Below are 18,004 nucleotides of genomic sequence, written 5' to 3' on the forward strand. Positions count from 1 at the left end.
GTTGGCAAACAATCCTTTTCAGTCTGGCACACAAAATTATTGTACAGTATGTTCCTTATTATTCATCAATTAAAAAGGTATAATAGTTTTGAAATGTCCTCTTAGTAAAAGAAAAAGTGACACAAAGAATGAATACTTGTAAATATAGTATTTGTTATTTTTTTCTGTTAGCTACCATTGCAGTGTGTGTGAGTATTTTTCGAAGGACACAGCTCATGCCAATGTGAAATAAGCACGTGTTCCTTCATTACACTCACTTTAGGTAAAAAATATCAATTCTGTTTGTGTGAGCCGAGGATGCCTGCAAAATGCATGTACAGTATCTATTTCTAGAACCTGCTTATCCTGGTAATGTTCATGGGAAGTTGTATGTTATCCCAGCTGCCATGTGAGGAAAGCTGTAAGGCACTGTACATGGAACTCCAATCCATCTCAAGGGACACACATACACACACACTTACTGTTGGCAGAGTGTCATTAGTATGTGAGAGGAAGCCCACATTAATAAGAAGAGACTATGCATATCTGTACACAAGGCACTCTAGCAAATGCAAAATATTATATATACTGTATGCATTGTGTGTTGTCACACAAGTGCGTCCGGGAGATGACCTCAAGGCTCATTTAATAACTGTTAGACTCCCAAGTCAGAGGGCAGCGCTGTTGTCTAATGCCTTTTCTCTTCTGCCCTCTGCAGAAAGGATAACTAACAGCTCCTCCATCTCTAATGTCACTTTCAGTTTCTGCCCTCTTGAACTAGCCCCCTCCAGCTTGCAGTGTCATAACTGGTTCTAACGCCATCTTGGGGCAGTCTGAAGAAGCCTCACTTCTGAACAAGACAATTTTTGATCATTGCAAACATTTTTCTGTTTGGCCATACAATATATGGGGATCACTATCATGCCCCAACTCTTTCTGATGTTTCTTGTGACTTCTTACAGTGTATTTATTTTAAGATTATTTAACTATGATATTGAATATTAATATTTGTGTTCCACTGATGGCATCTGCTCTGAATTTTACTTATTCCCGATAGGTTTAATTTCAAACTTACACTATGTATGACATTGATTAAAAACACTTCAAAAAGTTTAAAATGAAAGCTACTCTCCCTAAATCATCACTCAGCTTATAAAATATGAGCTATACGCATCTTCTATCGTATTCAAGCCACTTATTGTTTCATCTTGTTCTGCATAATTCATTGATTTGCAAAGAAAATGGACAGATTGGCTGACTTGTTAAAAAGATTAATTATTTAGGTGTGTAATTTCTTCTTTATTCTGCTTTTTTTCTGGAGCTAGCCTGGCAACACTGACCTCTACAAACTGGCATGGAACAACAGACTCAACTAAGTTTGTGTGTGCTGTATTTTTCACTCACAGTAAATGATTATGAGATCACTATGCTCTTGTTCAATATGTCAGTTTTACATATCAAAGATCCGTGTTGGAATCTGGATCAAAAATGATCTTGAAACACCTGTTTTAAGTGGCGCCAATTTTCATTACAGGGCCATTCATCCATTCATTATTTTTATGCCCATTTTACAGTTTTAGAAAGCTGCTGTTTATCTTGGTAGTGATGGGCACTTTGGAAAAATCCAACCTTGGCAGCTGCAAGGTGCACACATTGTAAAGGCACCGTTTGAAAGAAATGCATAAGGACATGAGAAGAACACACAAACACCATGAATAGCCACCAGGCAACACTGTGAATACATTGCCTATTCTGCAAGCTGAAATTATTCATGCTTTTTACTTTCTTTCTCCTTCTCTCTAGTTATATTTAGCACTTTCTTTTGGCAACTTCCCAGTTGCTGGTGCAGCTCCAAAAACAGCAGGTTACCTAATGTCAGTCAGTCAGTCATTATCCAACCCGCTATATCCTAACACAGGGTCACGGGGGTCTGCTGGAGCCAATCCCAGCCAGCACAGGGCACAAGGCAGGAACAAATCCTGGGCAGGGCGCCAGCCCAGCGCAGTGCACACACACACACACACCAAGCACACACTAGGGACAATTTAGGATCGCCAATGCACCTAACCTGCATGTCTTTGGACTGTGGGAGGAAACCGGAGCACCCGGAGGAAACCCATGCAGACACGGGGAGAACATGCAAATTCCACGTAGGGAGGACCCGGGAAACGAACCCGGGTCTCCTTACTGCGAGGCAGCAGCGCTACCACTGCGCCACTGTGCCGCCTGTTACTTAATGTAAAACTCAGAATTTCTGATGCTACTGCAGCTCATTTTATTTATTTTTTATATGGTTGTCAGCACATTTTTTTATGAATTCAGTATTTCATGAATAAACATTTAACAAGCATTTCCAGTTCCTGTTGAAGAAAGTAGATAATGAACACCAACTCTTTCAGCTCTAAATGATTTTACGTTATTCACTGTCTGTTCATTGGTAAAATTATGATATAGGAAAACAGGCACAAAGAAGATGAAAAGTAGAGTTGGTATGAGCAAATAAAACATACTAAACAAGAAAATGAACAAACGAAAGCTAATGTTATACTTAAGAAGACTAATAACGGACTGAAGACAGCTTTATTATAGTTAGATTAATTTCTGGGTGAGTCATAGAATTAGACTATTTGATGACACTTATACCAAGGGCAGGAACAGAAAAGTTGATTGGAGCTAGAGAAGGAATATAAAAAAATATGTGAATGAGCGAGACACAGCTTCCCCAAAACTCACAATTCAGGAGTAGATAACCAAGTTTTTTGTTAGACATGACATGCAGTGGGGTCAAGTTATAGGTATTTATTGTTTAATACCTTAAATGAATTTTCTTAGTATTTAGTTCCCCTTAAAAACATTTGTTTAGCAATCAGTTAAAATTTAAATGAGAGTGGAATACAAAGAGATATTCTGAATTCACAGTACCCCAAACAGAAATAACTTATTTGTGACCAGAAGGGAAAAATAGAACATTTTACTCAATGATGTGTTATAAACTGTTCAAATGAAATTAAAATGTAAATGAGTATTTGTCAGCTTTACTGGGGCTCACTGGATGACTCAGTAAGAAGACCCATTGCCAAAGGAATTAGCTTTGTTGTGTTTAACATCTAGATAACATTCACTTTGGTAAGTTGCCAAATGATTTAAGTTCCCAGAGTTCCTTCCTTAAATGCAAACACTTCCAAATGTGGCAAATTGTACCCACCCAACTTGCTGAAACAAATTCAAGTCTATAAAGCTAAAGCTATGTTAAAATCCTCATTATATTGACTGTGTTTTATATTTCAGTAATCTATTTTATTTTTCCTTTTGTTTATCACACCTTAGAATATCTTACAATGCCCAGTTGAAATGAAAGCAAGATACTAGCAGTCTCCATAAGTTATTCACTTATAAAATACAAAATAAATAAAACCCATCCCATCATTCATCCATTTATGAACTAGCTCCAACCAATTTAAGGGCCAGTTATGACCTGGACAGCTTCACATTGTAAATCTATTCTGAATATGATGTCAAAATAAAACTGAGTATCTCAATGAGAAGGGCTCCATTCAGGAAGGCAAATGTAACACAGAATTCAAGATAAATATGTCTGAAATGGAAGAACCTTTGCCCAGACACATGGGAACTTATCTGGGCTTCATTAAAGAGTGGCAAATTATAAAGTCCTATCAGAAAAATCTCACATCCAGTAACTGACTACAGTACCCCATGATGTGCACATTATAGAATACAAGAACAAGTGGAAGAAGATTCCACTCTCTGATGAACGTTAAGCGATCCTTTTTGGAATTACATTAAGAACAATACTTGCTGCAAGTGCTTACATCACACATTACTTTGAGAACCCTGTATGTAATAGGAAGCATGATTTTTGCAACTTCACACTATAAATTTGAATCTCTACATCTGAGATCAGCAGTCATGCGATGACAGAAGATGATATTGATGAGACAATTTGCAGAGAAATCCTAGAAGATAAACAGCTGCAGTCTGCAACAGACCTGGGGCTTAGGAGAATATTCATTTTCTGGAAAGAAACTGTCAAAAAGCAAACTGCCAAAGCACATTACAAGTTCTGAAAACAAAAAGTTCAGCAATTAAAGAGGCCCCATCAAAGCCTGTGAGAATAAATGTCAATAGCTGAAAATTGTCCTCATCCAGTTTCATGAACTCTCAGCAATTTTACAAAGAAGAAAGAGCAAAATTGCAGTATCCAGATGTAACAAAACTTTTAGAGACATCCTTAAAGACTCAGCTACAATTTCTGGCAAAGGTGCTGTTAGCAAATACTGATTCTAGGGGGTAAATGCAATACTTAAGGAACTAATTATGTTCTATTTTCTTAAACTCGCAAGAATCTATTAAAATTTGCTTCTACTTTGAAAATACATAGTTTAGTTTATATATCAACTGCAAACGTTTACATTCAAATAAATGAAGATTCTGTATTTAATGCTATAAAATAGAAAAGCACAATCAAGCAAATGCTTTTATTAGTCATTGTGTTTAAAATTACTGTTTCATCTTTTTCTATGTAATAGCATTTACTTTCAGGCTTAGGTTCTGAATCTAGATTCTTTCAGATCTTCTTCTCCACCTTCATATACTATCCTTGAAAATCATGGAGGAGACATGACTTAGGGTTTTTAACACTGAAAGGATTTGGCTGAATGCCCATTATGAAAACACAGCTCTTGTTCTAAAAATACAATCATCAAAACCACATACTGTACATTTGTAGCAACCTCGCACAAGCCACAAAGTCACAGGCCTTTTTCCAAGTCCACAAACCACAAAACAATGACTGGCTAACTCTTACAATGCCTCAAATATTTTGTGTAAGAACAAAGAGTTGGTCCACTCTTCCACAGTGAAGAAGAAATTACAACAGTCTTCTTTCAAGTCTCACAGCTTTCCTAAGGTGGTTGAGTAGGTGTGTGATCTTTTAGTGACTCAAAAATATTTTTTAGGTGCGCTTGCTTATAAAGTGTGAAGTACCTATTGCGATAGCCCATGTCTGTCTGTCTGTTTTGTGCCTTGACTCCTCTGTTTGTCCACATGAAACAATGGACCAATTTTGTTGAAATATGGCACACTTATTTTTCAAGTAACTGTCGAGACAGTTCAATTTTTTTTGTGATATCTCAAACAGTTTGCCCTGTACAAAGTTTTTAAATTTCAAAATCACAGATTGAAAAGCATTGGCGAATCTGTAATGTCATCCATCATAAAAAAGAGAAACATTCTGTGCGACATAAACTACAAATTACTGTTTCAATTTTTCCTTGACACAAGTTACACCAACCTGTATGTTTCTCATATTTTCCTCTTTTTCACCTCCAATATCCATGACTGACAATGAAAAGATCCCCAATACAACTTAATGAAACACCAACAGACTGCATGTGCGGGTGGAAAGTTCCTTGCTCTCACTGGCTATTTGCACAGGCAGCTGGGTGCCCAGGCAATCCAGCATCTGCAAGTCCAGGTGTGCACGCACAGAAACCTTTCCATCAGCAAATTCTTTCTGGTATATGAAGTCTTCCCAGCAGCTGCAGCATAAACAGAAGAGAACCATCACACCAACATTTCGCTCCTCTCAATGCTTTATGCCATTGTTTCCCATGGATGGATAGTTATGTTGTGCTGGTCCGTGAAAAGGCAGACATGACAAGTATATTAACCCTGTTATCGCCTACTGCCTGTCCACAGAGCTCCACCACTGCTGCACCAATCAGACTGCTTTGATTCATATCTCATTCACAAACAATACTATGAAAATTATCATGTTCTGGGGATGTTGGTTTCTAATCAGTGTACAGTAGTATATGTACTTCTTGAAAGGTGACAACAATGCTCTTTTTTTTAACCAATGAAAATGTGTTTACACTATTGATAATGTAAGGAAATTGGATGTATCATTGTTTAATCGATTGTCATGTTGATCCAGGCAGAGACTGAAGCAGTTATATACTTCTATGCAGTGGATGGTGTTTGGATGGTGTGAAGAGAGAGAGCATTAGCAGAAGGGATGGTGGATCGTGTGAGAGGGCAGATGGCATAGGAGAAAGACGGTCCACCAAAAAAGCTGTCAAGGTCACTTGCACCGAGTGTAGGGACTCGCAGGCAGACAAGGGTACGTGGCTGACAAGACACAAGGCACACAAACAATGATACCTACCTCCATGGAGGAAGACACAGTTTCACCAGAGAGGGACACCGGTTCCAGCGAGACACTGAAGACTCACGAGAGGATCGAGCGAAGCTGGCAGACAAGAAGCAAGCCTTCAGTTGGGAAACAAGCATTCAGTGAGCAGAGTGTTACAGTGGGACAGTTGGAGGACTAATTGTTGTGTTAACATGGCGTGCAACTTGGACTTTGCAGCACCAAAGGTTGTATCCTCCATTGTTATGTTTTAATGGACTTTTTGAGTGTGGACTGTGTGCTTTTCTTTTTAAAAAGGTTTTTGCTCCTGATATTTTTAGATTCTTATGTACTTTTTATCTTCTTGGTATTGTCTAGTGAACTACAAGTTACTGTTGTTTCTCTTGAAATTGCTGCTGTGTCTTACATTGTGTATTTATTCACCACCCAATTTAAAGAAACCTGTGTGCTGTGTGGAGGATTGCCGGATTCCCAGTCCGGCCCTCACCCCCAGGCTGCTAGGAGGAGCCCTCCGGACAGCATATTCGTGCCCCGAGTTCCAGCAGGGCCTCATGGACTTTGTAGTGTTGTGACACAGCCCTGCTGGATGCCTTGGGGGCCGCCAGGAGTCGCTGTAGGGGGGCTAGTGGGCTCTTGTGTGCCCTATAACCCGGGAGTGCGTCAGCATCACGTGTCCGGAAGGAACGACATGCTCCCGGGATGAAGAGGAAGACTGTTTGCCCTGACCCGGAAGGAAATGGACTTGTGGGTTGTGCCAGGAACCACCTCCGGGTCAAGGGCTATAAAAGGACTGTGGGAAGCCCAGAACACTGAGCTGAGCTGGGAGGTAGGGTGGCGACGTGTATGGGCGAGGAGGATTGGTTTGTTTATAGAGAGAGAATTGTGATTTATGAATAGTGTGGTAGGGAGAGTGCTTGGTGCACTGTATAACAGTAGAAAAATAAAATATTGTTGTACTTTTACCTCGTGTTCAGAGTGGTACCTGAGGGTTCAAGAGGTGGACAAAAGCCTTATCTGCTACAGCTGTTACCTTTAAATTTCAAAAGTTCCCAGACTCTTAATAAAACTAGTTGGCATAGTCGGATATTTTAACTGTGTTTAGGTTAGATTATCTATAGTGAGACCTAGACACCTGTCACATAATGTTTAGTGGTAGTTGGCTGGATTGGGCCTGTAACACACAACAAGCTTGGAACTACTAGGCATTTCTTTGTTGATTTTGTGCTGCAGTTTTATTGTATTTTTTTTTTTCATCATCATGACGATGTCTGTTTTGGCCAGTGCCACTTTATTGCCAAGTTGAGTGAGTGGAAAGGAATGATGCAAGGGATACTATAAACACCTGAATATGGGGAGTCTCAGAAGGTCAGTATTGTGATTGACTGGGGAGGCCAAATGGGAAGTCAGTGTGTTGAGTGTGGAAGAAAGAGATAGGGTTGCAAAGTTTTTTCTTTTTTTAGATGGATTATATGGTGACCAAGTCCCATTAGCTACTCTGATGTCCTAATGTTACAGCTGTATGCAAAGACCTTTTAGGGCATTTCTTCTCAGATTGAGGGAACTTCAATGCAGTCTATGACAGCGTAGTTCAACCCAAACCCCCTCTGTTATGCAGCTGCGAGATCAGCACTTGTTGAATCTCCAAGACAATGGACTGCAACAAGCACTACAAACATTTGTGTGCCACAACCTAGATAAAACGTTCAGGGAAGTGCATCATGAGGCCCTGCTGCTTGAAGAGGAATATGATTATGCAGAATACAGGGAAGCCACTTGTGCAGCTGTTGGTGAGTCCTCTTCAACTACCTCTCATTAACAGGTGGACTGGAGGCTAGCATTGAAAAAAGAGAATCTGGGTGACCCTTAAAACACAGATGAGGGAATGGACTCAAGAGCTGCTGAAGGAACTGAGGCCAGCGGTTCCACAGGTTGATGCTGCCAAGCCAGTTAGGAGGCATTGCACTAAATGGCTCTTATGCCTAGGATTCACAAGGTAGGCCCATTTGTCATCGGTATCAACAACAAGGTCATATGATGCGGAACTGTCCATCCTCTAGTGGATGACCTACTTTTGAACTTGTGAACCCTGCAGCTGTGGGCCGGATAACAGGGTTGGACACTTATACCCGAAAGGCCAGAACCCCTTTTATTGGTGAGTGTCCCACGGAACAGGTCACCATCAAAGGCAAAACATTAAATGGACTGTTAGACATAGGATCCCAGGTTACACTGATGCAAGAGAGTATTTTGCAGATAAGATATAAGACGAACAGGCCCCATTTCTTCTAACCATGAAAGCTGCCAATGGATGGGATATCCCCTATACATTTTACACCACCATTCATTCTGAGGTGGCTATAGTAAAGTTACCAGCCAGAGGGGTTGTGATCGTGAGACATGAGGTCCAGACAAGCTCAGTGCGGATTGGTATGGGCGTGATCTCTGCTTGTTGGCATGATGTTTTTCAGGCTCCAGTGTCACCAGTTGTACTAACTGAAGCAGCCCCCAGTATGCAGAAAGCATGGTCTAACGGCTTTGCTGTGTGTCGACGTGCTAAGGAACACTAGGAAAATGATGGATGCAGCAGATATGTATGACCAGCCTCCTGCCATGGTGTGAAGGTCCTTGACAGAGGGGGTACCAGGTAAGAATGGGTGAAGGGACACCATCAGAAGCTACTGCATGCAGGTCAGAATGCTAAAGGGACGATGGATGGGGCAGCACAACATTATAAAGGTCAGTACGATAAGAAAGCTCAGGCTGTTCTATTGCTTTTTGGAGGAAGGGTATAGCTGAGGAATAGAGGTTGACAAGGACAGGGGAAACTGGCCGGTTGGTGGAACCAAGAACGCTATATTGGGCAAGGCCAGGTAGGGGACTCTGAGGTGGTGTATAAAGTAATGCCAGAAAGGGGAGGTACAGAGAAAAATGTACACCATAATGCTTTAAAGCCTTGTTGTTTGTTCCCACAAAGTGCAACTACCCCAACGGGAAAACAGTCTTAACCTGGACTTCCCATATATGGCTTTTGGATAATGAGAAACCCACTCTCTAGAGAAACTGGTGATGTCCCAGAGAAGGAAGCTATGGAGGTGCGCAGATCAAGGAGGGAACATTTGGGGAGACTTTCCATCAGTTTTAGAGAATAAAGAAGATTAAAATATTGTCCGGGACTTATAATGTTTAAGTCTGAGGAGTGTCAAAGGGGGAACATTTTTATACAATGGGTGTTTTTCTTTTTCTCTTAGGCAATATTCCTGAATAATTCTGTTAAAGGTTATTGTGTTTGCTATATATCGGACGTAGATATTTACCTGCCTGCAAAAGTGTCATCTGCTATGAAAATCAGACTGCTTTGATTGGTATCTCACCAACATACACATTTGTGATACAGGACTGCCTGCTTCCTTTGAAAATTAATGTGTTCAGGGGACACTGCTTTCAAATCGGCATATAGTGGTAAAGATGCCAGACACATGTCTAGGGAGGAAGAGACAGTTTCAACAGAGAGAGAGGCCGGGACCAGCAACACAGGGAAGACTCACGAGACGACCAAGTGAAGCTGGCAATCAAGAAGCAAGACTTTGGTTGGGAAACAAACATACGGCAAAGAGTGTTTCAGTGGGACAGTTGGAAGACTAATCATTGTGTTAAAACAGCATGCAACTTAGCCTTTGAAGCACCAAAAGTTATATCCTCCATTGTTATGTTTAAACGGACTTTTAGAGTGTGGACTGTGTGCTCGTCTTTTTAACACTAGAATCCCTGAAGCCTATGAAATAAATCGTAATCCCAGGCCACCTTAAATTCCTTCTCACCTCTTTATCAGCATCATCATCTTTTGCAAATGTGTCGATCAGCACAAGCAGCAAGCAGCCTGCTATCCCATCCAACCCAACGGAGCTGAAGCCAGTCGCCAACTTCTGTGAAGACTTTAGTCCAAATATCAAATAAACACGTGCTTTTATTCAAGAATATAACGAAAGGAAAAAAAATCATTCAACTTACATGTTGCTGTCAATGAGTTAAAAACCCAAGCTCAAATGTCAATCGACAGAAAGTTGATATGTATTCTTGGATGGTGCAGAGGTAAGAACTGCTGTCTGTAACACCCGGTGTAAATTTTGGCTACTTGTAAAAGTAGGGGCATTGTATCTTTGATTGCCGGTACAACAAATAGTTCTGAGCAGGAATCAACCACAGTAGCAATAGTAGTCACGGAACACAAAGGAAATGTATGTATTCCAAATAACAATATATTATTTACCCTATACAACTCCAGGCACCTCACACCATGATAAAGAGACTTGAGCTGGGAGAAGTTTGCGACTGACTTCAGCTCCATCAAGTGGAGTTTGGGATAGCAAGCTGCTTGCGCTGATCAACACATCTGCAAAACAAAAGACGCTGATGAGGAGAGATGCGAAGGAATTTAAGGTGGCCCGAGATTACAAGTTTATTTCGTAGGCTTCAGGGATTCTAATGTTAAAAAGGTTTTCGTTCCTAATATTTTTAAATTCTTATGTACTTTTATCTTCTTGGTATTGTCTGGTGTAAAACAAGTAACTGTTGTTTCTTTTGAAATTGCTGCCATGTCTTTCATTGTGTGTTTATTCACCGAACAATATAAAGAACCCTGTGTGCTATTATCTTTAAATTTCAAGAGTTCCCAGACTCTTAATAAAAGTGGGTGTCGTAGTCAGATATTTTAACAGTGTTAAGTTAGATCATCTATAATGTGACCTAGACACCTGTCATAAAAAGAATAATCCAGAAGAATAACATACACAGAACACCTATATGTCTGCAGAGTACAAACTGTACACTGCAGAAGGAGAACAACAACAATGCAGGCAAGTCAAGTCCATACTAACATTAAGATTCACAAGTCAAACTACTGGCCACTATTAACATGTACTCGAGAGTTCCAATGTGGTCTTTCTATCTTTTTCTCTCTCACATACCTGAAGACAAATTATTAAAGATTTCTCTGATGATCTGAAACACAAGTCTTGTTTTCTTCTAAGTTCACGCAACAGTATGTTCAATGGGTGAACAATCCTGTTTTCATAACTTTCATGCACTGCCAAACACTGCTACCATCACTAAGGAAACTCTTAAAACACCTCAGCTATTCACTGCTCTATAAGGCAAATCCATTTTTAATGCTGAAAAACTACATGTTCTAAATTCTTGTTTATTATGGTGACAATGAGTGCTGACATGCTGCATGCTGGTTGAACCTGCAAGCAAGAATATTCTGTACACATAATGATGCTGCTACTACTATTGGAGACTGTTGGAAGTATACCACAGTTCTTTGAACCTTAGTGAGTCATAACTAAGAATCATCTAATTAGCACCATCAAGCGGACATGAAACGACATGACATAGCTTTCAAAAGCATCCAGAGCCTAAATGTGCAAGTACAACATGTTCAAGCATACCTTTCAGCTGTTGAAGAACATTCTGTGCGCTGACTACTTTGAAATAAAACACTACAAACTTGTCCTACAGCCTTAGGTAAGAAATCATTTTTTTATTCATCAGAAGTGCTACTTATGTCAAATTTATTGAGAACTGGATAGCATCTCTGTGGAGTTAATTTCCATTATGTTAATATGTAACTCTTCTAATTGTGGTTTGCAGAGACCTGTAGTAATTCACATGCACTTCAAGTGCAGGTCAAATCATGCAAAGTGAAAACTTGCACGAAACGCACAACATCATATTTTGTACCAATAAAATGAGAAGTCTCATGATTTAAGAGGAACAGTTTTAGAAGAATCTTTTGCTGAACTTTGTATAGGGCCACTAGTTTCTTTTTATAACCAACAGCAAAGTTTGGGTAAAAGCTTGGTATAAGTCATCCTTTGACTCTGAAATGAATAAAGGGGGGTTGAGAATGTTATGTTATGACATAAATAATATAAATCAACCTATTAACACACATGGTGGTGCAAAGATGTAAAACTGTGCTGAGATGTAACTGAGAGTGTAGTTATGACATACTATAAAGTAATAACATAATATTGATATTTTTAAATCTGCTTAATCCAGTTCACAGCACATGGTGCAAGGGAAAAATGTAAACCTTGGGGTACCAGACAACATCAGATCTCAGTCAGACGCCAACCCCTCCTTTCCCCAACATTTTTAGGTATAAATTCCCTGAAGACATTGAAAGGTTGCCTTTATCTTACAAAAGATTCATAATTTCTAGACATACAGCTTTAACTCCTGCATGCTGTTTAGCTTCAGCAAACTAGGGTCAGGAACAGATCAATTCAGAAAAAATGAAAAAGAAACATGTCTGTGAGAAACCAGCTGTGAGCAGATCAGCTTTGAGACTGGAAAGAGAGAAAACTGAAAGTAAAAAGAAATAAAAATGTACTAGAATAAATAAAAACACAAATCCCATCCTCTGCCACCATGCAAAGCAGAACTTATTTTCACATGAATTTGAACAATCTGCTAAAGAGAGACTTCACCTTGGGCTAAAAGTATAGAATGAAAAGAAAAAAAAATTAACATTTATTTTCTTCAAACGTGACACTGACAGTCATCAACTTTAAACAGAATATGTCATAAGATCCTGGCAGATGGAATACAGAAACAGCTTGGTTTTGTTTAAGTTTTACGCAAATGGATAACATAATTTCTATGACTGATACAAATGGATGGAAAATATGTTTGTCTGCAAAGCTGTGAAAAATGAGCAGGTGCTTTCAACAGTTTTCAAATACAAGTCCATTTGTACAGCTTTCCTCACTGTCTAATTTTGTTTGGGAACAGACCCTGCATGATTCATAATAACTCCAGATAAGGAATTGTATATCTCACTGTTTCTAGCTTTAAAATTAAAACTACAAAAAAGTACAAATTCATAACAGTGTGTATAGAAGTGGAGTTAACACAAGGGGAAATTCTAGCTTTAAGAATAATGATTTAATCACATTAATGGGCATCTTTTGAGTTAAGGGAAATGTGTTTGTATTTGTACCCTCGTTAAGGATACAGGAAATCTGACGGATCTGCTACCCACACAATTTTAAAGGGTAGCTCCTTTAGGTAAAAGTGCAATATCTGTCATGGACAGCTGGAAACCACCACATGGTGAGCTCTGCCCACAGTGGTGATAGAATACTGTATGTATTACTTCACCTCATTAAAGGTGTGGAAAAGAAATTAATTGTTTGGAACTGAAGTTTAATTAGCACCACGACTAGTTAATATACTTGTATAACAAGTGCTAAGCAGGATAAATATTTGAAATGTCAACTCTTTCTGTTTACCTTATCCTCCCACCATTGGTAAATAACCTACACAGAGTACAAAATGCATGATTGATGCATGATTAATTTGTACACCTAGTGAACTTGATTGTTGCAAGGAATCCCCCATGAAACTTTAAACATACAAAAATCACCACAACACCTTCTGGGGAAATGTAACGACTCAATGGTTAGTGCTGTTGCCTTACAGTTTAAGGAGTTAAAATACCAGCCCAGCCATTGTCTATGTGACGTATGCATATCAAAATGTACGAATGTTTTTTATCCATATAGCAAAACTTTCCTCCCAAATCTCACAGACATTTGTGGCAAATTAATTGTTAATTGCTAACTGTAAACTGACTTAAGGATTGGTTTGCCTGATAAATTGGTGTTCTATCCAAGGTTGGTTCCTCCCTTGAGCTTAAAGATATTGAGACAGGATTCCATCCATCCATCCATTATCCAACCCGCTGAATCCGAACCCAGGGCCACGGGGGTCTGCTGGAGCCAATCCCAGCCAACACAGGGCACAAGGCAGGGAACCAATCCTGGGCAGGGTGCCAACCCACCGCAGGACACACACAAACACACCCACACACCAAGCACACACTAGGGCCAATTTAGAATCGCCAATCCACCTAACCTGCATGTCTTTGGACTGTGGGAGGAAACCGGAGCGCCCGGAGGAAACCCACGCAGACACGGGGAGAACATGCAAACTCCACGCAGGAAGGACCCGGGAGGCGAACCCAGGTCCCCAGGTCTCCCAACTGCGAGGCAGCAGCACTACCCACTGCGCCACCGTGCCGCCACAGGATTCCCTGTGACAATAATATTAGATGATGTAGCTACAAAAAATGAACAAAAGGAATACATTCTTCATTCATACATTTGACTGGAGTTTAATGTATCACTGTCCAAGTGTCAGAAAGGTGTGTTTTTAGCATGCTTGTTCACAGATATTTGATTAGTAAACTACTCATCCAAAGTGGTTTAAAACACTGGGGCATGAATACAAATATGACAAAGTCACACACACACTAAAGCATATGGGGAAGTCAATGATGGCCATCACCAACTTAAGCACAACTGTAGAGAAAACCGCATTAAATGTTCAGATGCTACTGATACATCCAATATAGAAAATGCAAGAAATTGTATCAGAAATCACTTAAAACCCTTAATAAAAGAATGTAGGGTAGAATCTACTGTCTGAGAGGTGTTTACATGCTCTCTACGGGTCTGCATGGCTTTCTCTTCAGCATCTCAAAAATACAGTACTTGATGCTAAACTGGGCCTAATGTGTGTGTGTGGGTGTTTGTGTATATGTCTGCCTTGTTCCCGATGATTGTTGGAATAGGCTCCAGCTGTCATGCAACCCTTCCTTTGATAATCGGGTTAAGAAAATTAATGGATGGTTAAGTGTTACATGGTGAGTTTAAATTGACCTTTTGAGTGAATTTTGGTGTGTCCGTAAGTTGGTTCTGTTATGGACTTGCACCCGGCCCTACCATGCTTGGAAATTTGAAAATAAATCTATTGGTGGAATAAACATACATATTGTACTGAGTGAAAACGTGTTACACAATAAATACTGAATTGCACAATAAACTGTATATCTTAAAGGAACATGTTTAAAATTTGTATACTGTATTGTCTAACCCATTTACGAGTTTGAAAAATACTGTACTAGAAATTAACGTCTCAACTCAGGAATACCACCCGACGTTTCATTCAGTTCCTAGATTATCATATTTGGGGATAAGTATTCGTTTGAAGAAAGGTTTCAATTTGCTTTCTCCACAAAGTTGCGGCACTGTAAACTGGCTTTCACCGGCGACTAATTTGGTCAGGACACTGAGATACTATGATTTGGATTGCTGTAGATGTGCACTCAAAACGTTGGCTGTGACTTAAACGTCTGTGTTTTATAAATACTGAAAGCTGCGGCTTGACAGAAGAGCCTTCTAGGTGACCCAGATATGTATTAATGAAAAATGAATGCTGCTCACCTCTTTTATTTACGGAGTTTCAGCTGGGAATCTAAATCTGACTATGTAGAGGTAACTTGTCCAAAAATGGTCAGTGGACTGGAGAGGAATACGTATGAAGGCTTCCCATTTCGCACACGCACATGAGCGACAGATTCGTGCTTAGTAAGGTCGCACAAAGGCGGCGCGTTTGTCTGTATTGAAAGTTAGCGAACGCATCTTTGGCCCAATAGATGGCAAAACGTAGCAGGTCTGTTTGTGTTCTGCTTGCATTTTACAGCAGATGTATACACAGAAATCAGGAGGAATCTTGACATGGATAACGGTTAGCGGTCTGCTTTGTTAAAAGCTCCGGCAAAACGACAGACTGTGCAGAGCTTTATTAAAAAGAAAAAAAACAATTGGACCACTGTACGCCTGCCGGCTCTCACATTGTATTTTATATGCATGACATTTCAGCAACTGTGGGCAATGAATACCGAGAAAAGATCACCAAATTAACGAAGTCCCACATAAAGAGCATTTTGGGGCAAGCTGTTCGAAATTCTCAATTATAAACACTTTTGCTGGAATGTAAGCGCCGCATTGTTCAGATTTTTACTTTAATGAAAAGGCGATTAAACCCTCTCCACAGTCTGATCTGTTTCAGACTATGCTGAAAATGTAAAATCAATGGGCTTTCTGGAACAGTTCTGCTCAGCATAAAAGACATACTGCACGACTATTTGGTTTACTAAGAAGATTATTTTTATTATACGCCTGCTGCATTGGTCTATTTCTCCTCAGTGTGCCCAAGCCAAGAACGAGAAAACTAAAGTATCTTCTTGCACAGGTTATAATTAGATTTGTAACGGGATGCCTATTAAAATATTTGGAATCAAGAATCTAAACACATTATTATGTGCTGCCCTTCTTGTAATTAACAGTAGCATTCGCAGTTTCCAATGCTGCGTCATTAACAAAAAACGCGACCGGTCTTGGCAGATTTTATACCGGATTTTTGGTTACATTTCATAAAATAATATAAGCTGGAGTTTCAGTGTGACAAACGGGTATATATGAACTAATGGAAAATGCGTTTTGCAGTTATGTAGTTGCATGTAGCCGGGCGCAAGGTAAAAACTAACCCAGAACGGGACGCCTGCTCTTCCATGGCGACTCAGACCGAACAAATTTAGAGTTAAACACGCCTGTTGTTGAGGTACTGGTGCAAGTCATGTAAAACACTAGAAGAATATGCAAAGCCAAAACAGAACGAAACCAGATCAGGAATGACCAATTCAACGCCAAAATTATATACCGAAATACCGCACAAGCTGACTATACATTTGCACACTCTTTAAGCGTTCGTAGTGAATGTAAGTTAACTATATTTTAAAATGTGTAGCGGTCTTCTTTTCTATGGGTAGTAATGAGAATGTCTACGGTACAACTCACTTAAAATGCACACATAATTTGTCATTTTATATTGAAAGGTTTGCACAGAATATTTTTTCTGACGTGAAAGCAGGCATTCTTTCTGATTCTCAGTAATGTTGAGAAGCATATGTGCACAGCTGAGGAGTTGATCTATATAAGTCGCCAGGCTTTGATGAACTGAAGTAAATGTTTAGCGTATTTAATTAATATATCACTAAAACAAAAGTTTCGGATCGAAGTTCTTTTACATCCCAGCGAAAACTGTTTGCCGCCGCCGCTCGTTTGAACAGTCTTTATCAGAACGCACTGCCTCCTATATTGGATTAGCGTTCACTTTATTTCGAGTTATTTTTAAGACATTCGCTAAATCGCGAGACCGGAGGCTTTTTCCGACAATTCCCCCAGTCCTCACTCCCCACCTCCTTTCTGAGCCCGTCGCTGGCGTGCACTTTAATAACCGAAGCCGCGCTCGCGCAACTCGCGCTTACCTCTTCACATCCACTGAAAGAGTCGGCGTCGCAGCGCTGCCCCTCGTCTTATCGCCAGGGAATGAAGTTGTGGCGGAGCATGGGCGAAATGACAGCTCCTTGGAAATATTGAGAAGTAAGGGGGAGTCCTGTCGTCTTTTGAACCCTTAGGAAATCCTGTATACTGACTTTTCCCTGCGACTCATTTCCTCAGTTGAATCGCTCGTTTGCTATAGCGTAACTATGGGTACCAGGTGCCCCGCTTCCACACCACTGGGGGGACACGTGACGCGAGACAGCGCCGAGAACGGACTGATCACGCTGAAGATCCGGGTGGGAGTGGTGCTGGTGTTGCTGGTGCTGGAGGGGCTATTCTGGTGAAGTATGAAAGGACGGAGGGAGGGACGTAGTGAGGCCGGGGGGTCACATCTTCATGTTGCTGCAGCTCCATAGAGTACAAAACTTGGCAGACTGAAAATTCCAAGTGGGTGTCCTTAATTTGACATAAAGCCAAATCACGATTGAGCCTTACTGCTGTTAGGTTGTCGTTGTGTTTATAAGAAAATGTTGCCTGGTTGCTGTCGTGTTATTTTGTGTTTGAAGTGTGTGCGCAAAGTCCCAATGCAAACGCTAAATACTCCCAAAGATGACAAGCTTCTGTATCCGTTGAGCCTGAACATTGAACTTCCTGCATACTT

At 40.2% G+C, this 18,004-nt stretch overlaps 1 protein-coding gene across 1 annotated transcript in view; it reads right to left on the reverse strand.

The window, feature by feature from the left end:
* The window catches only part of LOC114650456 (serine protease 23-like), a 34,873-nt gene extending 16,869 nt beyond the window's left edge, over nucleotides 1-18,004 (reverse strand). The window contains exon 1 of the mRNA XM_028800101.2: nucleotides 17,328-18,004. The gene's annotated coding sequence lies outside the window, so the exon portion shown is untranslated. The remainder of the gene's footprint in view (nucleotides 1-17,327) is intronic.

Source organism: Erpetoichthys calabaricus, chromosome 4, assembly GCF_900747795.2.
Source record: "Erpetoichthys calabaricus chromosome 4, fErpCal1.3, whole genome shotgun sequence".
NCBI classification, from domain to species: Eukaryota; Metazoa; Chordata; class Cladistia; order Polypteriformes; family Polypteridae; genus Erpetoichthys; species Erpetoichthys calabaricus.